This window comes from Oncorhynchus nerka, linkage group LG11, assembly GCF_034236695.1.
Source record: "Oncorhynchus nerka isolate Pitt River linkage group LG11, Oner_Uvic_2.0, whole genome shotgun sequence".
Lineage (NCBI taxonomy): Eukaryota > Metazoa > Chordata > Actinopteri > Salmoniformes > Salmonidae > Oncorhynchus > Oncorhynchus nerka.
In genome coordinates this window covers 4,965,567-4,989,929 of record NC_088406.1, presented here as the reverse complement: position 1 = coordinate 4,989,929, position 24,363 = coordinate 4,965,567, and the positions used below count along the sequence as shown (strand labels likewise).

General features: G+C 47.8%; 1 protein-coding gene and 1 long non-coding RNA gene across 2 annotated transcripts in view; one reads left to right on the top strand and one right to left on the bottom strand.

Moving 5' to 3' along the window:
- LOC115127306 (TPA-induced transmembrane protein) overlaps nt 1-24,363 on the top strand; it is a 259,290-nt gene that overhangs the window by 84,636 nt on the left and 150,291 nt on the right.
- Nucleotides 2,461-7,019, bottom strand: LOC135573939 (uncharacterized). The gene is made up of 2 exons (XR_010465016.1): nt 4,849-7,019; nt 2,461-4,690 (listed from the first exon to the last, which is right to left on the bottom strand). It is a non-coding gene; the product is annotated as an uncharacterized LOC135573939 (long non-coding RNA).

The following is a 24,363-nucleotide window of genomic DNA, read 5'->3' as shown; positions in this document are numbered from 1 at the left end:
AATAAAGATTAGACTTTTTTTCTTCTTTTTTTCACCCCCGCAAACATGCATATAACATTATGTAAAAAAATATTAATGAATTAAGTCTTAAAATGTTGAATTGCCCACACAATACTCTGAAAACAGAGACACGTCAAGATAGAAAGGGCAAAGAGATGAAAACTAGACTTTCCAACGAGTTCATATCCCTCAGTTCTCTATGTTTGGTTGTCGTGCATCTGAACAGATCAATGGATGATGGTACTTTAGATTATCTCGTGATCTCGACAAAACAACAAAACAACGTTGTTAATTGCTGTGTATTGGCCATTGACAGGCTTTGAAGCCACCGGTCGGCCATATTGGTCCTGCCCAGTAACATTAGTACCCCCCCCCCCTCCCCAAAGAGCAAGCAATGCAGAAACCCAGCCTAACCCCCCCCAAAGAGCAAGCAAAGCAGAAACCCAGCCTAACCCCCCTCCCCAAAGAGCAAGCAAAGCAGAAACCCAGCCCTAACCCCCCCTCCCCAAAGAGCAAGCAATGCAGAAACCCAGCCTAACCCCGCCCCCAAAGAGCAAGCAATGCAGAAACCCAGCCTAACCCAGCCTAACCCCCGCTCCCCAAAGAGCAAGCAATGCAGAAACCCAGCCTAACCCCCCCCCAAAGAGCAAGCAATGCAGAAACCCAGCCTAACCCCCCCCCAAAGAGCAAGCAATGCAGAAACCCAGCCTAACCCCCTCCCCAAAGAGCAAGCAATGCAGAAACCCAGCCTAACCCCCTCCCCAAAGAGCAAGCAATGCAGAAACCCAGCCTAACCCCCCCCCCCAAAGAGCAAGCAAATGCAGAAACCCAGCCTAGAAACCCAGCCTAACCCCCTCCCCAAATAGCAAGCAATGCAGAAACCCAGCCTAACCCCCTCCCCAAAGAGCAAGCAAAGCAGAACCCAGCCTAACCCCCCTCCCCAAAGAGCAAGCAATGCAGACACCCAGCCTAACCCCCCCCCCAAAGAGCAAGCAAAGCAGAAACCCAGCCTAACCCCCCCCCTCCCCAAAGAGCAAGCAATGCAGAAACCCAGCCTAACCCCCCTCCCCAAAGAGCAAGCAATGCAGAAACCCAGCCTAACCCCCTAACCCCCTCCAAAGAGCAAGCAATGCAGAAACCCAGCCTAACCCCCCCCAAAGAGCAAGCAATGCAGAAACCCAGCCTAACCCCCCTCCCCAAAGAGCAAGCAATGCAGAAACCCAGCCTAACCCCCCCCCCAAAGAGCAAGCAATGCAGAAACCCAGCCTAACCCCCCAGCCTCCCCAAATAGCAAGCAAAGCAGAAACCCAGCCTAACCCCCCTCCCCAAAGAGCAAGCAATGCAGAAACCCAGCCTAACCCCCCCCTCCCCAAAGAGCAAGCAATGCAGAAAAACCCAGCCTAACCCCCTCCCCAAAGAGCAAGCAATGCAGAAACCCAGCCTAACCCCCCTCTCCAAAGAGCAAGCAATGCAGAAACCCAGCCTAACCTCCCAGCGCCTCCCCAAAGAGCAAGCAATGCAGAAACCCAGCCTAACCCCCCAAAGAGCAAGCAATGCAGAAACCCAGCCTAACCCCCCCCCCAAAGAGCAAGCAATGCAGAAACCCAGCCTAACCCCCCTCCCCAAAGAGCAAGCAATGCAGAAACCCAGCCTAACCCCCCAAAGAGCAAGCAATGCAGAAACCCAGCCTAACCCCCCCCAAAGTGCAAGCAATGCAGAAACCCAGCCTAACCCCCCCCCCCAAAGAGCAAGCTATGCAGAAACCCAGCCTAACCCCCCTCCCCAAAGAGCAAGCAATGCAGAAACCCAGCCTAACCCCCCCCCAAAGAGCAAGCAATGCAGAAACCCAGCCTAACCCCCACCCCCAAAAGAGCAAGCAATGCAGAAACCCAGCCTAACCCCCCCCCAAAGAGCAAGCAATGCAGAAACCCAGCCTAACCCCCCAAAGAGCAAGCAATGCAGAAACCCAGCCTAACCTCCCCCCCAAAGAGTGATGCAGAAACCCAGCCTAACCCCCCCAAAGAGTGATGCAGAAACCCAGCCTAACCCCCCAAAAAAAATAAATATATATATTAAGAACAGTTATGTAGTGATCGCGAGATAAATAGGGAACTACTTTTTTCTTCATATGTCCTGTTTGGACTTCCATAGTATCCTGCAACACTTGCTGTAAAACCCAATGATGTGCATAAACCCTGGATGACTGACAGGAGGTGCTGTATTGAAGCCACAAAAGGCAGCCATCTTGGCACTCCTTTTCCATTGTAAAAAAAAAAAAATAGTAAAGCTATAGAAGCAGATTTTTTAATGCCTACATTAATTTTTGTTCATGTTTATTATATTACAGACATTTTAATGCATACTTTAAAATCATGTGAGCTAAACATTAACATTTAAAATGTAAAAATATATTTTAAAAAATGTCCTTAATATATTTTTTTTTTTTTTGGGGGGGGGGGGGGGGGGGTTACTAATGTTATTGTCCCCACTCCAACAAAGTAATACTTAAATACATGTAATTTTGTCCTTGAAACATTTAATTGAAATAGAATTCCATCCATTCCTATGGAGAACTGTTCCTACTGGGGAGTACCAATATGGCCGATACTGGGGAGTACCAATATGGCCGACCGGAGGCTTCAAAGCCTGTCAATGGCCAATACACAGCAATTAACAATGCAGGGTTCATATACATGTACGTACATCATTGGTGAAACCTCTAGTCACCGCTGGTGGTTGGAGCACTGTGCTCAACAATGCCTGCCAAAAATGGTTAAAACTGGCAAATGATCAGATACATAAACCAATGTTAACCATTAGAATATTCCAGAAGGAGCGATCTAATTCTTCACTAGACAGGAGGTGAAACACCATCATAGTGTTTAGAAGCTATAGAGAGAGAGAGAAAGCTTATCTAATTCTGTACTAGACAGGAGGTGAAACACCATCATAGTGTTTAGAAGCTATAGAGGGAGAGAAAGCTTATCTAATTCTGTACTAAACAGAACACGAAACACCAAATGAGTGTTTTGAACCTTTTTGAGGCAGGTCTCCCAGTCCCTGGCAAGGTGTTACACAACACATGATTAACTGGTGTTACAACACACGATGTCGCGTTTCAAAACATCTCAGGTTGATGTGTTTCAATACTGCAGTCAAGTTATTCTTTCGTCTCCTTTCACGTTGGTGGGCAGCTAGTTTTGGTGTTACAAAACATTTAATTTGATCAATCGGGTGGAGATTTTAAGAGCACCTGTCCATTAAGACCAGATCGTTAATCAAGACGTTCATAGATGACCAGCAGGGTCAAATAATAACCACAGTGGTTTGAAGGGTGCAACAGGTCAGTACCTCAGGAGTAAATGTCAGTTGGCTTTTCATAGCCAGAGCATTCAGAGGTCGAGACGGCAAGTCCATGAGAGAGAAGAGAGAGAGAGAGAAGAGAAACAGCAAATTGATTTTTAGAGAACTCAGCTGACTTCATGGATTTTTCATTACAAAATAGTAAACAACTTGTTGGATCTTGGATTCCCTGTTCCTGTTCTCTGTTCCCTGTTCCCTGTTCCCTGTTCCCTGTTCCCTGTTCTCTGTTCTCTGTTCTCTGTTCTCTGTTCTCTGTTCTCTGTTCCCTGTTCTCTGTTCCCTGTTCTCTGTTCTCTGTTCCCTGTTCCCTGTTCTCTGTTCCCTGTTCCCTGTTCTCTGTTCTCTGTTCTCTGTTCTCTTCATGGGGACAGATTTATAACTCTGCTGAAGTTGTGTCCCAAACGGCACCCTATCCCGTACACGGTGAACTACTTTTGACCAGGGCCCATATGACTCAGTCAATCAAATGGTCACATGCACATATTTAGCAGATGTTATTGGTCACATGCACATATTTAGCAGATGTTATTGGTCCATATTTAACAGATGTTATTGGTCACATATTTAGCAGATGTTATTGGTCCATATTTAGCAGATGTTATTGGTCACATGCACATATTTAGCAGATGTTATTGGTCACATGCCCATATTTAACAGATGTTATTGGTCACATGCCCATATTTAGCAGATGTTATTGGTCACATACACATGGTTAGCAGATGTTATTGCGGGTGTAGCGAAATGCTTGTGTTTCTAGCTCTAAAAGTGCAATAGTATCTAACAATTCACAACAATACACACAAATCTAAAAGTAAAATTAATGGAATTAAGAAATGTTTAAATATTAGGATGAGCAATGTCAGAGTGATTAAATACAGTATATACATATGAGGTGAGTAAAGCAGTATGTAAACATTATTAGTGACCAGTGATTCCATGTCTAGGTATGTAGGGCAGCAACCTCTAAGGTGTAGGGTTGAGTAACCAGGTGGTAGCTGGCTAGTGATGGCTATTTAACAGTCTGATGGCATTGAGATACAAGCTGATTATCAGTCTCTCGGTCCCAGCTTTGATGCACCTGTACTGACCTCGCCTTCTGGATGATAGCGGGGTGAACAGGCTGTGGCTCGGGTGGTTGCTGTCCTTGATGATCTTTATGGCCTTCCTGTAACATCGGGTGGTGTAGGTGTCCTGGAGGGCAGGTAGTTTTCCCCCGGTGATGCGTTGCGTAGACCTCACTACCCTCTGGAGAGCCTTACGGTTGTGGACGGTGCAGTTGCCGTACCAGGCGGTGATACAGCCCGACAGGATGCTCTCAATTGCGCATCTGTAAAAGTATGTGAGGGTTTTAGGTGACAAGCCAAATTTCGTCAGCCTCCTGAGGTTGAAGAGGCGCTATTGCACCTTCTTCATCACACTGTCTGTGTGGGTGGATCATTTCAGTTTGTCAGTGATGTGTACGCCGAGGAACTTAAAACTTCCCACCTTCTCCACTGCGGTTCCGTCGATGTGGATAGGGGGCGTGCTCCCTCTTCTGTTTCCTGAAGTCCATGATCAGCTCCTTCGTTTCGTTGATGTTGAGGGAGAGGTTACTTTCCTGGCACCACTCCACCAGGGCCCTCACCTCCTCCCTGTAGGAAGTCTCGACATTGTTGGTAATCAGGCCTACTATGGTTGTGTCGTCTGCAAACTTGATGATTGTGTTGGAGGCGTGGGCACACAGTCATGGGTGAACAGGAAGTACAGGAGGGGGCTGAGCACGCACCCTTGTGGGGCCCCAGTGTTGAGGATCAGCGAAGTGGAGGTTGTTGTTTCCTACCTTTACCGACGGGGTGGCGGCCCGTCGGGAAGTCCATGACCCAGTTTGCATAAGGCGGGGTTCAAACCCAGGACCCCGAGCTTGATGATGAGCTTGGAGGGTACTACGGTGCTGAAGGCTGAGCTGTAGTCAATGAACAGAATTCTCACATGAGGTATTCTGGAGAGACACTCACATGATACTCAGGGGTACATCACAAATAGCCGTCCTATTCCCTACGTAGTGTACTACTGTCCCACCTGGACAAGAGGAATACCTACAGTTGAAGTCTGAAGTTTACATACCACTTAGTTTGGAGTCTTCAACTGTAGGTATTCCTCTTGCCCAGGTGGGACAGTAGTGCACTACGTAGTGAATAGGTTGGCCATTTGGGATGTACCCCCGAGTATCATGTGAGTGTCTCTCCAGTTATCAGAGTGTGGGTCGTCGATGCTCACAACAATGATTGACTGTATGGATGTTTTGTGTATGTAACCCTCCCACTGGGAACACACTGATTGAATCAGCGCTGTTTCAATGAAATGAAATGGACGTTGAATTGACGCCTGTTTCCAGTAGGCTGTGACCAAGTCACTTGACTGGATGTGCTATGCTTAGTTAAATGGTTATACAATTGCAATGGTATAAAGTACTTCAGTAAAAAATACTTTAAAGTACTACTTAAGTCGTTTTTTTTGGAGGGGGGGGGGTATCTGTACTTTACTATTTATATTTGACAACTTTTACTTTAATTTCACTACATTCCTAAAGAAAATCTTATACTTTTTACTCGTTCCATTCTGAATGCTTATCAGGACAGGAAAATGGTCTAATTCACACACTTATCAAGAGAAACATCCCTGGTCATCCCTACTGTCTCTGATCTGGAGGACTCACTAAACAGAGAACATCCCTGGTCATCCTTACTGCCTCTGATCTGGAGGACTCACTAAACAGAGAACATCCCTGGTCATCACTACTGCCTCTGATCTGGAGGACTCACTAAACAGAGAACATCCCTGGTCATCCCTACTGCCTCTGATCTGACTGACTCACTAAACAGAGAACATCCCTGGTCATCACTACTGCCTCTGATCTGGAGGACTCACTAAACAGAGAACATCCCTAGTCATCACTACTGCCTCTGATCTGGAGGACTCACTAAACAGAGAACATCCCTGGTTATCCCTACTGCCTCTGATCTGGTGGACTCACTAAACAGAGAACATCCCTGGTCATCCCTACTGCCTCTGATCTGGAGGACTCACTAAACAGAGAACATCCCTGGTCATCCCTACTGCCTCTGATCTGGAGGACTCACTAAACACAAATGCTTCGTTTGTCATGCCTGAGTGTTGGCGTGTCCCTCTGGCTATCAGTAAATACAAGGAAAAACAAGAAAATGGTGCTGTCTGGTTTGCTAGGAATTTAAAATGATTTTAGCAATAACATTTACTTTTGATGGTTAGACTTTTACTCAGGTAGTATTTTACTGGGTGACTTTCACTTTTACTAAAGTAACCTATGACAATTGGGGACTTTTTCCACCACTGATAAAATGTGAATCAGAGATTATTCACAGAAATAAGTACAGGGTGGCTTAACTAGCCAATATTAGAAAGTCAATTTTATCCCCAATGAAAAGTAGATTTACATTAAATACAAAGCAAATATGTTGTGATATAACTTCGCACCGCAGAGAATTGTAGCCAACAACTCCACATTTCCAAGGCGACAGAGTCTACTTCCACAAGTTGTTAAACCAACTTCAGCAGAGTTGAGTTCCGTGAATATTTGTTTTATCTACAACGAAATCCTACTGTCCAAACACTTCATTCTAAACTTGTTAACAACTGTTTCTTACCTCCATCCTTGAGGAATTGGCGATATGCACCTGGTCCTGCTCTCTTCTCTGTCTCCTCGGATGACCGCGCTGCTGCGTTTGAGCGAAGCCACTTCAGAGGCTGGAGAGCTCTCCTACACTACTAACGCGGAGAGGGAATGAGAGATGTGAGCACACTCCTTGAACAGCGGAGGTCTGTGTTTACAGATAACTACACTGTTATATCTTCACAGGCAGTGTACGAGACGAGGTTGATCGAAGGAGAGAGAGGGAGTGGCGGAGGCTTCAGTTTTACGCGCAGTTGCATTCATGCCACTCTTCTCGCGCAACAGTTGAACGATATATTGAGGCTGATGATTTAAGTATGTTATTGGCCTTGGCAGATGTCATTGTGCAAACAAGTCGATATATTTCGCAAGACACACTACTTTGTTGTTGAAGAAATAGTATACTGAGCTTCAACCTGGTATCATTGCATTTCGTATTATTCTTTACTTATTAAAATCGGGACATTCCATTTAGTATGATATGTTACGTTTCTTATAAACCCAGGGTCGTTAAAGTATGTATTCATTTGTGGGTGTCCATCATCCATTTTGGATGATATGTTACGTAATTCGTATTATTTACCCCGGATTCGCAAAACGTACAATATGTTACGAATTGTCACAACGTGTTAAATTATACACATGTTCAAACATGTACAATATGTTATGAATTTGCAAAACGTATGATATGTTACAAATTCTAGCTAGGTTGCTAGGGGTTAGGGTTAAGTGTAGGAGTTAGGTTAAAGGTTAGGGTTAGCTAAAAGGGTTAAAGTTAGGGTTTGGGGAAAGGGAAGGGTTAGCTAACATGCTAAGTAGGTCCAAAGTAGCTCAAAAGCAGTAAGTAGTTGCTCATTATCAAGAGATTAGATGAGATTCAAACTCGCAATCTTTAGGTTGCTAGACGTTTACATTATAGACCTACCAACCACCCTACTTTCGTTTTTTCCTTAAGTAACCATCTGTTTTATGTAATCATATCAAACGTAACATACTAAATCATACTAATATAGTCTCGGGATTATGTACATAATAATACGAAATGCTCTTAGACCAAGTTGCGAGCTTGGATAAAATACTTTTTAAACAAACATTCAAACTGGTGTGGAGGTATGACCATAACAGCTGTGTTTTCATAATAAACATGTCATCTAATTCAGAACTTATGGACCACATCATCATCATCATCATCATCATCAACATCCTCATCATCATCAACCACATCATCATCATCATCAACCACATCATCATCATCATCATCATCAACCACATCATCATCATCATCATGATCATCATCATCATCAACCACATCATCATCATGATCAACATCCTCATCATCATCATGATCAACATCCTCATCATCATCAACCACATCATCATCATCAACCACATCATCATCATGATCAACATCCTCATCATCATCAACCACATCATCATCAACCACATCATCATCAACCACATCATCATCATGATCAACATCCTCATCATCATCAACCACATCATCATCATCAACCACATCATCATCATGATCAACATCCTCATCATCAACCACATCATCATGATCAACATCCTCATCATCATCAACCACATCATCATCATGATCAACATCCTCATCATCATCAACCACATCATCATCATCAACCACATCATCATGATCAACATCCTCATCATCATCAACCACATCATCATCATCAACCACATCATCATCATCAACCACATCATCATCATGATCAACATCCTCATCATCATCAACCACATCATCATCAACCACATCATCATCAACCACATCATCATCATGATCAACATCCTCATCATCATCAACCACATCATCATCATCATCAACCACATCATCATCAACCACATCATCATCAACCACATCATCATCATCAACCACATCATCATCATCAACCACATCAACATCCTCATCATCATCAACCACATCATCATCATCAACCACATCATCATCAACCACATCATCATCATCATCAACCACATCATCATCATCAACCACATCATCATCATCAACCACATCATCATCATCATCATCAACCACATCATCATCAACCACATCATCATCATCATCATCATCAACCACATCATCATCAACCACATCATTATCAACCACATCATCATCATCATCATCAATCACATCATCATCATCATCAACCACATCATCATCAACCACATCATCATCAACCACATCATCATCAACCACATCATCATCATCATCATCAACCACATCATCATCATCATCATCATCATCAATCACATCATCATCATCATCATCATCATCAACCACATCATCATCATCATCATCAATCACATCATCATCATCATCATCAACCACATCATCATCATCATCATCATCAATCACATCATCATCATCATCATCATCAACCACATCATCATCATCATCATCATCAACCACATCATCATCATCATCATCAATCACATCATCATCATCATCATGATCATCATCATCATCATCATCATCAACCACATCATCATCATCATCATCAATCACATCATCATCATCATCATCATGATCATCATCATCATCATTAACCACATCATCTACATCATCATCATCATTAACCACATAATCTACATCATCATCATCATCATTAACCACATCATCTACATCATCATCATCATTAACCACATCATCTACATCATCATCATCATCATTAACCTCATCATCATCATCATCCTCATCATCGTCATTAACCACATCATCATCAACATTGTCGTGTCTTTGGCTATGCCGGAGTAAGTGATATGACATGTCATGACATATCACATTTCATCACGAATAATTTCATATTCAAACATTTAAATTACAACAATTCCATGTGAATCCGATAACTCTGATGTGTAGACTTTCCACTGTAGAGTTTATGTCATCTTATCATTGATGAGAATGTCTCAGATGACAACCGAACTGACATCATATTCATTAAGTACCACCGCATATGTTCAAATTGGTCGTATTACCAGAATATAGTTAATTTCCCCCCACCTTCTGATGTTCCCAGAATCTCTATGTTAACCAAGGTGTTTGCAAATGTAACATCAGTAGGGTAGAGAGAGGAAAAAGGGGGGAAGAGGTATTTATGACTGTCATAAACCTACCCTCAGGCCAACGTCATGACAAAATCATCATCTACATCATCATCATCATCTACACCATCATCATCATCCACATCATCAACCACATCATAATCGTCATTTCAGCTGTAGAAGCAAATATTGTAATGGACTAGATCTATTATAATGGCTTTAAAAGGGGGGGATGAAAATATAATGGACTAGATGCTAATAATGCTAGATATCATTATTGTCACTATCCGTCCCTCATCTTGTCTTGCTGCCAACCTACAGCTCTCCTTGTCCTCTACTCTGATTGGCAGACTGAATTATCATTTCAAATTTGGGGGAAATAGTGTTCTCTAATTATTGTGTGTTTGGTGCATTTTATGAGGGCTCTGTTTTTTTCACAATGCAGTGATGCAGTTTGTTATATCTGGAGTACTTCTCCTGTCCTATTCGGTGTCCTGTGTGAATCTAAGTGTGCGTTCTCTAATTCTCTCCTTCTCTCTTTCTTTCTCTCTCTCGGAGAGAGACCATGCCCCAGGACTACCTGACATGATGACTCCTTGCTGTCCCCAGTCCACCTGGCCGTGCTGCTGCTCCAGTTTCAACTGTTCTACCTTATTATTATTCGACCATGCTGGTCATTTATGAACATTTGAACATCTTGGCCATGTTCTGTTATAATCTCCACCCGGCACAGCCAGAAGAGGACTGGCCACCCCACATAGCCTGGTTCCTCTCTAGGTTTCTTCCTAGGTTTTGGCCTTTCTATGGAGTTTTTCCTAGCCACAGTGCTTCTACACCTGCATTGTTTGCTGTTTGGGGTTTTAGGCTGGGTTTCTGTACAGCACTTTGAGATATCAGCTGATGTACGAAGGGCTATATAAATACATTTGATTTGATTTGATTTGATCCACCGCCTTTCCTCTCAGGGCCAGATAACCCTAATCCATTCATAAGGCAGTGATCCACAGCCTCTCAGGGCCAGATAACCCTAATCCATTCACAAGGCAGTGATCCACAGCCTCTCAGGGCCAGATAACCCTAATCCATTCACAAGGCAGTGATCCACAGCCTCTCAGGGCCAGATAACCCTAATCCATTCATAAGGCAGTGATCCACAGCCTCTCAGGGCCAGATAACCCTAATCCATTCACAATGCAGTGATCCACAGCCTCTCAGGGCCAGATAACCCTAATCCATTCACAATGCAGTGATCCACAGCCTCTCAGGGCCAGATAACCCTAATCCATTCACAATGCAGTGATCCACAGCTTTTCTTCTGTTGATAGCCAGCTTTTTCTGTCTACCCTTTCCAAGGCTGTGCTCACTAAGGCTGTACTTATTCTGTTCTGTCTACCCTTTCCAAGGCTGTGCTCACTAAGGCTGTACTTATTCTGTTCTGTCTACCCTTTCCAAGGCTGTGCTCACTAAGGCTGTACTTATTCTGTTCTGTCTACCCTTTCCAAGGCTGTGCTCACTAAGGCTGTACTTATTCTGTTCTGTCTACCCTTTCCAAGGCTGTGCTCACTAAGGCTGTACTTCTTCTGTTCTGTCTACCCTTTCCAAGGCTGTGTTCACTAAGGCTGTACTTCTTCTGTTCTGTCTACCCTTTCCAAGGCTGTGCTCACTAAGGCTGTACTTCTTCTGTTCTGTCTACCCTTTCCAAGGCTGTGCTCACTAAGGCTGTACTTCTTCTGTTCTGTCTACCCTTTCCAAGGCTGTGTTCACTAAGGCTGTACTTATTCTGTTCTGTCTACCCTTTCCAAGGCTGTGCTCACTAAGGCTGTGCTTATTCTGTTCTGTCTACCCTTTCCAAGGCTGTGCTCACTAAGGCTGTACTTCTTCTGTTCTGTCTACCCTTTCCAAGGCTGTGCTCACTAAGGCTGTACTTCTTCTGTTCTGTCTACCCTTTCCAAGGCTGTGCTCACTAAGGCTGTACTTATTCTGTTCTGTCTACCCTTTCCAAGGCTGTGTTCACTAAGGCTGAACTTATTCAAGGTTCTTCTAAGGTTTTGATCAGTAACCATGGTCAAATAGTTAGCCACAGTGTACTGCTGATATACGGCCAGATAGCACTGCGTTTTGCTTTGTGCTTGTGTTTCCCAATAGGTAATGTAGTGTTGCTTGTGTTTCCCAATAGGTAATGTAGTGTTGCTTTGTGTTTCCCAATAGGTAATGTAGTGTTGCTTTGTGCTTGTGTTTCCCAAAAGGTAATGTAGTGTTGCTTAGTGTTTCCCAATAGGTAATGTAGTGTTGCTTTGTGTTTCCCAATAGGTAATGTAGTGTTGCTTTGTGCTTGTGTTTCCCAATAGGTAATGTAGTGTTGCTTTGTGTTTCCCAATAGGTAATGTAGTGTTGCTTTGTGTTTCCCAATAGGTAATGTAGTGTTGCTTTGTGCTTGTGTTTCCCAATAGGTAATGTAGTTTTGCTTTGTGCTTGTGTTTCCCAATAGGTAATGTAGTGTTGCGTTGTGCTTGTGTTTCCCAATAGGTAATGTAGTGTTGCTTTGTGCTTGTGTTTCCCAATAGGTAATGTAGTGTTGCTTTGTGCCTGTGTTTCCCAATAGGTAATGTAGTGTTGCTTTGTGCCTGTGTTTCCCAATAGGTAATGTAGCGTTGCTTTGTGCGTGTGTTTCCCAATAGGTAATGTAGCGTTGCTTTGTGCTTGTGTTTCCCAATAGGTAATGCAGTGTTGCTTTGTGCCTGTGTTTCCCAATAGGTAATGTAGTGTTGCTTTGTGCCTGTGTTTCCCAATAGGTAATGTAGTGTTGTTTGTATTTCCCCATAGGTAATGTAGTGTTGCTTTATGCTTGTGTTTCCCAATAGGTAATGTAGTGTTTCTTGTGTTTCCCAATAGGTAATGTAGTGTTGCTTTGTGTTTGTGTTTCCCAATAGGTAATGTAGTGTTGCTTTGTGTCTGTGTTTCCCAATAGGTAATGTAGTTTTGATTTGACTGTGTTGTATTTTGGTTAGGGTTAGGACCAGGACCAGCTGGATGAGGGGACTGAGGCTTCAGTGTGTTAGTAGAACAGGTTAGTGAACTCAGCCCCAGGACCAGCTGGATGAGGTGTTGCTGAGGCTTCAGTGTTTAATAGGTAATGTTAGTGACCTCAGGACCAGCTGGATGAGGGGACTGAGGCTTCAGTGTGTTAGTAGAACAGGTTTGAGCCCAGGACCAGCTGGATGAATGGACTGAGGCTTCAGTGTGTTAGTAGAACAGGTTAGTGAGCCCAGGACCAGCTGGATGAGGGGACTGAGGCTTCAGTGTGTTAGTAGAACAGGTTAGTGACCTCAGGACCAGCTGGATGAGTTTTGAGGCTTCAGTGTGTTCGTAGAACAGGTTAGTGAACTCAGCCCCAGGACCAGCTGGATGAGGGGACTGAGGCTTCAGTGTGTTAGTAGAACAGGTTAGTGACCTCAGCCCCAGGACCAGCTGGATGAGGGGACTGAGGCTTCAGTGTGTTAGTAGAACAGGTTAGTGACCTCAGGACCAGCTGGATGAGGGGACTGAGGCTTCAGTGTGTTAGTAGAACAGGTTAGTGAACTCAGCCCCAGGACCAGCTGGATGAGGGGACTGAGGCTTCAGTGTGTTAGTAGAACAGGTTAGTGACCTCAGGACCAGCTGGATGAGGGGACTGAGGCTTCAGTGTGTTAGTAGAACAGGTTAGTGAGCCCAGGACCAGCTGGATGAGGGGACTGAGGCTTCAGTGTGTTAGTAGAACAGGTTAGTGACCTCAGGACCAGCTGGATGAGGGGACTGAGGCTTCAGTGTGTTAGTAGAACAGGTTAGTGAACTCAGCCCCAGGACCAGCTGGATGAGGGGACTGAGGCTTCAGTGTGTTAGTAGAACAGGTTAGTGAACTCAGCCCCAGGACCAGCTGGATGAGGGGACTGAGGCTTCAGTGTGTTAGTAGAACAGGTTAGTGAACTCAGCCCCAGGACCAGCTGGATGAGGGGACTGAGGCTTCAGTGTGTTAATAGAACAGGTTAGTGAGCCCAGGACCAGCTGGATGAGGGGACTGAGGCTTCAGTGTGTCAGTAGAACAGGTTAGTGACCTCAGGACCAGCTGGATGAGGGGACTGAGGCTTCAGTGTGTTAGTAGAACAGGTTAGTGAGCCCAGGACCAGCTGGATGAGGGGACTGAGGCTTCAGTGTGTTAGTAGAACAGGTTAGTGAGCCCAGGACCAGCTGGATGAGGGGACTGAGGCTTCAGTGTGTTAGTAGAACAGGTTAGTGAGCCCAGGACCAGCTGGATGAGGGGACTGAGGCTTCAGTGTGTTAGTAGAACAGGTTAGTGAACTCAGGACCAGCTGGATGAGAGGACTGAGGCTTCAGTGTGTTCGTAGAACAGGTTAGTGAACTCAGCCCCAGGACCAGCTGGATGAGGGGACTGAGGCTTCAGTGTGTTAGTAGAACAGGTTAGTGACCTCAGCCCCAGGACCAGCTGGATGAGGGGACTGAGGCTTCAGTGTGTTAGTAGAACAGGTTAGTGACCTCAGGACCAGCTGGATGAGGGGACTGAGGCTTCAGTGTGTTAGTAGAACAGGTTAGTGAACTCAGCCCCAGGACCAGCTGGATGAGGGGACTGAGGCTTCAGTGTGTTAGTAGAACAGGTTAGTGACCTCAGGACCAGCTGGATGAGGGGACTGAGGCTTCAGTGTGTTAGTAGAACAGGTTAGTGAGCCCAGGACCAGCTGGATGAGGGACTGAGGCTTCAGTGTGTTAGTAGAACAGGTTAGTGACCTCCCAGGACCAGCTGGATGAGGGGACTGAGGCTTCAGTGTGTTAGTAGAACAGGTTAGTGAACTCAGCCCCAGGACCAGCTGGATGAGGGGACTGAGGCTTCAGTGTGTTAGTAGAACAGGTTAGTGAACTCAGCCCCAGGACCAGCTGGATGAGGGGACTGAGGCTTCAGTGTGTTAGTAGAACAGGTTAGTGAACTCAGCCCCAGGACCAGCTGGATGAGGGGACTGAGGCTTCAGTGTGTTAATAGAACAGGTTAGTGAGCCCAGGACCAGCTGGATGAGGGGACTGAGGCTTCAGTGTGTCAGTAGAACAGGTTAGTGAGCCCAGGACCAGCTGGATGAGGGGACTGAGGCTTCAGTGTGTTAGTAGAACAGGTTAGTGAGCCCAGGACCAGCTGGATGAGGGGACTGAGGCTTCAGTGTGTTAGTAGAACAGGTTAGTGAGCCCAGGACCAGCTGGATGAGGGGACTGAGGCTTCAGTGTGTTAGTAGAACAGGTTAGTGAACTCAGCCCAGGACCAGCTGGATGAGGGGACTGAGGCTTCAGTGTGTTAGTAGAACAGGTTAGTGACCTCAGCCCCAGACCAGCTGGATGAGAGGACTGAGGCTTCAGTGTGTTAATAGAACAGGTTAGTGAACTCAGCCCAGGACCAGCTGGATGAGGGGACTGAGGCTTCAGGAGTAGAACCCTCAGCCAGCTGGATGAGGGGACTGAGGCTTCAGTGTGTTAGTAGAACAGGTTAGTGAGCCCAGGACCAGCTGGATGAGGGGACTGAGGCTTCAGTGTGTTAGTAGAACAGGTTAGTGAAGGACCAGCTGGATGAGGGGACTGAGGCTTCAGTGTGTTAGTAGAACAGGTTAGTGAGCCCAGGACCAGCTGGATGAGGGGACTGAGGCTTCAGTGTGTTAGTAGAACAGGTTAGTGACCTCAGGACCAGCTGGATGAGGGGACTGAGGCTTCAGTGTGTTCGTAGAACAGGTTAGTGAACTCAGCCCAGGACCAGCTGGATGAGGGGACTGAGGCTTCAGTGTGTTAGTAGAACAGGTTAGTGACCTCAAGACCAGCTGGATGAGGGGACTGAGGCTTCAGTGTGTTAGTAGAACAGGTTAGTGAACTCAGCCCCAGGACCAGCTGGATGAGGGGACTGAGGCTTCAGTGTGTTAGTAGAACAGGTTAGTGACCTCAGGACCAGCTGGATGAGGGGACTGAGGCTTCAGTGTGTTAGTAGAACAGGTTAGTGAGCCCAGGACCAGCTGGATGAGGGGACTGAGGCTTCAGTGTGTTAGTAGAACAGGTTAGTGACCTCAGGACCAGCTGGATGAGGGGACTGAGGCTTCAGTGTGTTAGTAGAACAGGTTAGTGAACTCAGCCCCAGGACCAGCTGGATGAGGGGACTGAGGCTTCAGTGTGTTAGTAGAACAGGTTGGTGACCTCAGGACCAGCTGGATGAGGGGACTGAGGCTTCAGTGTGTTAGTAGAACAGGTTAGTGAGCCCAGGACCAGCTGGATGAGGGACTGAGGCTTCAGTGTGTTAGTAGAACAGGTTAGTGAACTCAGCCCCAGGACCAGCTGGATGAGGGGACTGAGGCTTCAGTGTGTTAGTAGAACAGGTTAGTGAACTCAGCCCCAGGACCAGCTGGATGAGGGGACTGAGGCTTCAGTGTGTTAGTAGAACAGGTTAGTGAACTCAGCCCCAGGACCAGCTGGATGAGGGGACTGAGGCTTCAGTGTGTTAGTAGAACAGGTTAGAGAACTCAGGACCAGCTGGATGAGGGGACTGAGGCTTCAGTGTGTTAGTAGAACAGGTTAGTGACCTCAGGACCAGCTGGATGAGGGGACTGAGGCTTCAGTGTGTTAGTAGAACAGGTTAGTGACCTCAGGACCAGCTGGATGAGGGGACTGAGGCTTCAGTGTGTTAGTAGAACAGGTTAGTGACCTCAGGACCAGCTGGATGAGGGGACTGAGGCTTCAGTGTGTTAGTAGAACAGGTTAGTGAACTCAGGACCAGCTGGATGAGGGGACTGAGGCTTCAGTGTGTTAGTAGAACAGGTTAGTGAGCCCAGGACCAGCTGGATGAGGGGACTGAGGCTTCAGTGTGTTAGTAGAACAGGTTAGTGACCTCAGGACCAGCTGGATGAGGGGACTGAGGCTTCAGTGTGTTAGTAGAACAGGTTAGTGAACTCAGCCCCAGGACCAGCTGGATGAGGGGACTGAGGCTTCAGTGTGTTAGTAGAACAGGTTAGTGAACTCAGCCCCAGGACCAGCTGGATGAGGGGACTGAGGCTTCAGTGTGTTAGTAGAACAGGTTAGTGAACTCAGCCCCAGGACCAGCTGGATGAGGGGACTGAGGCTTCAGTGTGTTAGTAGAACAGGTTAGAGAACTCAGGACCAGCTGGATGAGGGGACTGAGGCTTCAGTGTGTTAGTAGAACAGGTTAGTGACCTCAGGACCAGCTGGATGAGGGGACTGAGGCTTCAGTGTGTTAGTAGAACAGGTTAGTGACCTCAGCCCCAGGACCAGCTGGATGAGGGGACTGAGGCTTCAGTGTGTTAGTAGAACAGGTTAGTGACCTCAGGACCAGCTGGATGAGGGGACTGAGGCTTCAGTGTGTTAGTAGAACAGGTTAGTGAACTCAGCCCCAGGACCAGCTGGATGAGGGGACTGAGGCTTCAGTGTGTTAGTAGAACAGGTTGGTGACCTCAGGACCAGCTGGATGAGGGGACTGAGGCTTCAGTGTGTTAGTAGAACAGGTTAGTGACCTCAGGACCAGCTGGATGAGGGGACTGAGGCTTCAGTGTGTTAGTAGAACAGGTTAGTGAACTCAGCCCCAGGACCAGCTGGATGAGGGACTGAGGCTTCAGTGTGTTAGTAGAACAGGTTAGTGAACTCAGCCCCAGGACCAGCTGGATGAGGGGACTGAGGCTTCAGTGTGTTAGTAGAACAGGTTAGTGAACTCAGCCCCAGGACCAGCTGGATGAGGGGACTGAGGCTTCAGTGTGTTAGTAGAACAGGTTAGAGAACTCAGGACCAGCTGGATGAGGGGACTGAGGCTTCAGTGTGTTAGTAGAACAGGTTAGTGACCTCAGGACCAGCTGGATGAGGGGACTGAGGCTTCAGTGTGTTAGTAGAACAGGTTAGTGACCTCAGCCCCAGGACCAGCTGGATGAGGGGACTGAGGCTTCAGTGTGTTAGTAGAACAGGTTAGTGACCTCAGGACCAGCTGGATGAGGGGACTGAGGCTTCAGTGTGTTAGTAGAACAGGTTAGTGAACTCAGCCCCAGGACCAGCTGGATGAGGGGACTGAGGCTTCAGTGTGTTAGTAGAACAGGTTAGTGAGCCCAGGACCAGCTGGATGAGGGGACTGAGGCTTCAGTGTGTTAGTAGAACAGGTTAGTGAACTCAGCCCCAGGACCAGCTGGATGAGGGGACTGAGGCTTCAGTGTGTTAGTAGAACAGGTTAGTGAACTCAGCCCCAGGACCAGCTGGATGAGGGGACTGAGGCTTCAGTGTTTAGTAGAACAGGTTAGTGAACTCAGCCCCAGGACCAGCTGGATGAGGGGACTGAGGCTTCAGTGTGTTAGTAGAACAGGTTAGAGAACTCAGGACCAGCTGGATGAGGGGACTGAGGCTTCAGTGTGTTAGTAGAACAGGTTAGTGACCTCAGGACCAGCTGGATGAGGGGACTGAGGCTTCAGTGTGTTAGTAGAACAGGTTAGTGACCTCAGGACCAGCTGGATGAGGGGACTGAGGCTTCAGTGTGTTAGTAGAACAGGTTAGTGACCTCAGGACCAGCTGGATGAGGGGACTGAGGCTTCAGTGTGTTAGTAGAACAGGTTAGTGAACTCAGGACCAGCTGGATGAGGGGACTGAGGCTTCAGTGTGTTAGTAGAACAGGTTAGTGAGCCCAGGACCAGCTGGATGAGGGGACTGAGGCTTCAGTGTGTTAGTAGAACAGGTTAGTGACCTCAGGACCAGCTGGATGAGGGGACTGAGGCTTCAGTGTGTTAGTAGAACAGGTTAGTGAACTCAGCCCCAGGACCAGCTGGATGAGGGGGACTGAGGCTTCAGTGTGTTAGTAGAACAGGTTAGTGAACTCAGCCCCAGGACCAGCTGGATGAGGGGACTGAGGCTTCAGTGTGTTAGTAGAACAGGTTAGTGAACTCAGCCCCAGGACCAGCTGGATGAGGGGACTGAGGCTTCAGTGTGTTAGTAGAACAGGTTAGAGAACTCAGGACCAGCTGGATGAGGGGACTGAGGCTTCAGTGTGTTAGTAGAACAGGTTAGTGACCTCAGGACCAGCTGGATGAGGGGACTGAGGCTTCAGTGTGTTAGTAGAACAGGTTAGTGACCTCAGGACCAGCTGGATGAGGGGACTGAGGCTTCAGTGTGTTAGTAGAACAGGTTAGTGAACTCAGCCCCAGGACCAGCTGGATGAGGGGACTGAGGCTTCAGTGTGTTAGTAGAACAGGTTGGTGACCTCAGGACCAGCTGGATGAGGGGACTGAGGCTTCAGTGTGTTAGTAGAACAGGTTAGTGAGCCCAGGACCAGCTGGATGAGGGGACTGAGGCTTCAGTGTGTTAGTAGAACAGGTTAGTGAACTCAGCCCCAGGACCAGCTGGATGAGGGGACTGAGGCTTCAGTGTGTTAGTAGAACAGGTTAGTGAACTCAGCCCCAGGACCAGCTGGATGAGGGACTGAGGCTTCAGTGTGTTAGTAGAACAGGTTAGTGAACTCAGCCCCAGGACCAGCTGGATGAGGGGACTGAGGCTTCAGTGTGTTAGTAGAACAGGTTAGAGAACTCAGGACCAGCTGGATGAGGGGACTGAGGCTTCAGTGTGTTAGTAGAACAGGTTAGTGACCTCAGGACCAGCTGGATGAGGGGACTGAGGCTTCAGTGTGTTAGTAGAACAGGTTAGTGACCTCAGGACCAGCTGGATGAGGGGACTGAGGCTTCAGTGTGTTAGTAGAACAGGTTAGTGACCTCAGGACCAGCTGGATGAGGGGACTGAGGCTTCAGTGTGTTAGTAGAACAGGTTAGTGAACTCAGGACCAGCTGGATGAGGGACTGAGGCTTCAGTGTGTTAGTAGAACAGGTTAGTGAGCCCAGGACCAGCTGGATGAGGGGACTGAGGCTTCAGTGTGTTAGTAGAACAGGTTAGTGACCTCAGGACCAGCTGGATGAGGGGACTGAGGCTTCAGTGTGTTAGTAGAACAGGTTAGTGAACTCAGCCCCAGGACCAGCTGGATGAGGGGACTGAGGCTTCAGTGTGTTAGTAGAACAGGTTAGTGAACTCAGCCCCAGGACCAGCTGGATGAGGGGACTGAGGCTTCAGTGTGTTAGTAGAACAGGTTAGTGAACTCAGCCCCAGGACCAGCTGGATGAGGGGACTGAGGCTTCAGTGTGTTAGTAGAACAGGTTAGAGAACTCAGGACCAGCTGGATGAGGGGACTGAGGCTTCAGTGTGTTAGTAGAACAGGTTAGTGACCTCAGGACCAGCTGGATGAGGGACTGAGGCTTCAGTGTGTTAGTAGAACAGGTTAGTGACCTCAGGACCAGCTGGATGAGGGGACTGAGGCTTCAGTGTGTTAGTAGAACAGGTTAGTGAACTCAGCCCCAGGACCAGCTGGATGAGGGGACTGAGGCTTCAGTGTGTTAGTAGAACAGGTTGGTGACCTCAGGACCAGCTGGATGAGGGGACTGAGGCTTCAGTGTGTTAGTAGAACAGGTTAGTGAGCCCAGGACCAGCTGGATGAGGGGACTGAGGCTTCAGTGTGTTAGTAGAACAGGTTAGTGAACTCAGCCCCAGGACCAGCTGGATGAGGGACTGAGGCTTCAGTGTGTTAGTAGAACAGGTTAGTGAACTCAGCCCCAGGACCAGCTGGATGAGGGGACTGAGGCTTCAGTGTGTTAGTAGAACAGGTTAGTGAACTCAGCCCCAGGACCAGCTGGATGAGGGGACTGAGGCTTCAGTGTGTTAGTAGAACAGGTTAGAGAACTCAGGACCAGCTGGATGAGGGGACTGAGGCTTCAGTGTGTTAGTAGAACAGGTTAGTGACCTCAGGACCAGCTGGATGAGGGGACTGAGGCTTCAGTGTGTTAGTAGAACAGGTTAGTGACCTCAGGACCAGCTGGATGAGGGGACTGAGGCTTCAGTGTGTTAGTAGAACAGGTTAGTGACCTCAGGACCAGCTGGATGAGGGACTGAGGCTTCAGTGTGTTAGTAGAACAGGTTAGTGAACTCAGGACCAGCTGGATGAGGGACTGAGGCTTCAGTGTGTTAGTAGAACAGGTTAGTGAGCCCAGGACCAGCTGGATGAGGGGACTGAGGCTTCAGTGTGTTAGTAGAACAGGTTAGTGACCTCAGGACCAGCTGGATGAGGGGACTGAGGCTTCAGTGTGTTAGTAGAACAGGTTAGTGAACTCAGCCCCAGGACCAGCTGGATGAGGGGGACTGAGGCTTCAGTGTGTTAGTAGAACAGGTTAGTGAACTCAGCCCCAGGACCAGCTGGATGAGGGGACTGAGGCTTCAGTGTGTTAGTAGAACAGGTTAGTGAACTCAGCCCCAGGACCAGCTGGATGAGGGGACTGAGGCTTCAGTGTGTTAGTAGAACAGGTTAGAGAACTCAGGACCAGCTGGATGAGGGGACTGAGGCTTCAGTGTGTTAGTAGAACAGGTTAGTGACCTCAGGACCAGCTGGATGAGGGGACTGAGGCTTCAGTGTGTTAGTAGAACAGGTTAGTGACCTCAGCCCCAGGACCAGCTGGATGAGGGGACTGAGGCTTCAGTGTGTTAGTAGAACAGGTTAGTGACCTCAGGACCAGCTGGATGAGGGGACTGAGGCTTCAGTGTGTTAGTAGAACAGGTTAGTGAACTCAGCCCCAGGACCAGCTGGATGAGGGGACTGAGGCTTCAGTGTGTTAGTAGAACAGGTTGGTGACCTCAGGACCAGCTGGATGAGGGGACTGAGGCTTCAGTGTGTTAGTAGAACAGGTTAGTGACCTCAGGACCAGCTGGATGAGGGGACTGAGGCTTCAGTGTGTTAGTAGAACAGGTTAGTGAACTCAGCCCCAGGACCAGCTGGATGAGGGGACTGAGGCTTCAGTGTGTTAGTAGAACAGGTTAGTGAACTCAGCCCCAGGACCAGCTGGATGAGGGGACTGAGGCTTCAGTGTGTTAGTAGAACAGGTTAGTGAACTCAGCCCCAGGACCAGCTGGATGAGGGGACTGAGGCTTCAGTGTGTTAGTAGAACAGGTTAGAGAACTCAGGACCAGCTGGATGAGGGGACTGAGGCTTCAGTGTGTTAGTAGAACAGGTTAGTGACCTCAGGACCAGCTGGATGAGGGGACTGAGGCTTCAGTGTGTTAGTAGAACAGGTTAGTGACCTCAGGACCAGCTGGATGAGGGGACTGAGGCTTCAGTGTGTTAGTAGAACAGGTTAGTGAACTCAGCCCCAGGACCAGCTGGATGAGGGGACTGAGGCTTCAGTGTGTTAGTAGAACAGGTTGGTGACCTCAGGACCAGCTGGATGAGGGGACTGAGGCTTCAGTGTGTTAGTAGAACAGGTTAGTGAGCCCAGGACCAGCTGGATGAGGGGACTGAGGCTTCAGTGTGTTAGTAGAACAGGTTAGTGAACTCCAGCCCCAGGACCAGCTGGATGAGGGGACTGAGGCTTCAGTGTGTTAGTAGAACAGGTTAGTGAACTCAGCCCCAGGACCAGCTGGATGAGGGGACTGAGGCTTCAGTGTGTTAGTAGAACAGGTTAGTGAACTCAGCCCCAGGACCAGCTGGATGAGGGGACTGAGGCTTCAGTGTGTTAGTAGAACAGGTTAGAGAACTCAGGACCAGCTGGATGAGGGGACTGAGGCTTCAGTGTGTTAGTAGAACAGGTTAGTGACCTCAGGACCAGCTGGATGAGGGGACTGAGGCTTCAGTGTGTTAGTAGAACAGGTTAGTGACCTCAGGACCAGCTGGATGAGGGGACTGAGGCTTCAGTGTGTTAGTAGAACAGGTTAGTGACCTCAGGACCAGCTGGATGAGGGGGACTGAGGCTTCAGTGTGTTAGTAGAACAGGTTAGTGAACTCAGGACCAGCTGGATGAGGGGACTGAGGCTTCAGTGTGTTAGTAGAACAGGTTAGTGAGCCCAGGACCAGCTGGATGAGGGGACTGAGGCTTCAGTGTGTTAGTAGAACAGGTTAGTGACCTCAGGACCAGCTGGATGAGGGGACTGAGGCTTCAGTGTGTTAGTAGAACAGGTTAGTGAACTCCAGCCCCAGGACCAGCTGGATGAGGGGACTGAGGCTTCAGTGTGTTAGTAGAACAGGTTAGTGAACTCAGCCCCAGGACCAGCTGGATGAGGGACTGAGGCTTCAGTGTGTTAGTAGAACAGGTTAGTGAACTCAGCCCCAGGACCAGCTGGATGAGGGGACTGAGGCTTCAGTGTGTTAGTAGAACAGGTTAGAGAACTCAGGACCAGCTGGATGAGGGGACTGAGGCTTCAGTGTGTTAGTAGAACAGGTTAGTGACCTCAGGACCAGCTGGATGAGGGACTGAGGCTTCAGTGTGTTAGTAGAACAGGTTAGTGACCTCAGCCCCAGGACCAGCTGGATGAGGGGACTGAGGCTTCAGTGTGTTAGTAGAACAGGTTAGTGACCTCAGGACCAGCTGGATGAGGGGACTGAGGCTTCAGTGTGTTAGTAGAACAGGTTAGTGAACTCAGCCCCAGGACCAGCTGGATGAGGGGACTGAGGCTTCAGTGTGTTAGTAGAACAGGTTGGTGACCTCAGGACCAGCTGGATGAGGGACTGAGGCTTCAGTGTGTTAGTAGAACAGGTTAGTGACCTCAGGACCAGCTGGATGAGGGGACTGAGGCTTCAGTGTGTTAGTAGAACAGGTTAGTGAACTCAGCCCCAGGACCAGCTGGATGAGGGACTGAGGCTTCAGTGTGTTAGTAGAACAGGTTAGTGAACTCAGCCCAGGACCAGCTGGATGAGGGGACTGAGGCTTCAGTGTGTTAGTAGAACAGGTTAGTGAACTCAGCCCCAGGACCAGCTGGATGAGGGACTGAGGCTTCAGTGTGTTAGTAGAACAGGTTAGGACCAGCTGAACTCCAGCAGGACCAGCTGGATGAGGGACTGAGGCTTCAGTGTGTTAGTAGAACAGGTTAGTGACCTCAGGACCAGCTGGATGAGGGACTGAGGCTTCAGTGTGTTAGTAGAACAGGTTAGTGACCTCAGGACCAGCTGGATGAGGGGACTGAGGCTTCAGTGTGTTAGTAGAACAGGTTAGTGACCTCAGGACCAGCTGGATGAGGTGACTGAGGCTTCAGTGTGTTAGTAGAACAGGTTAGTGACCTCAGGACCAGCTGGATGAGGGACTGAGGCTTCAGTGTGTTAGTAGAACAGGTTAGTGACCTCAGGACCAGCTGGATGAGGGGACTGAGGCTTCAGTGTGTTAGTAGAACAGGTT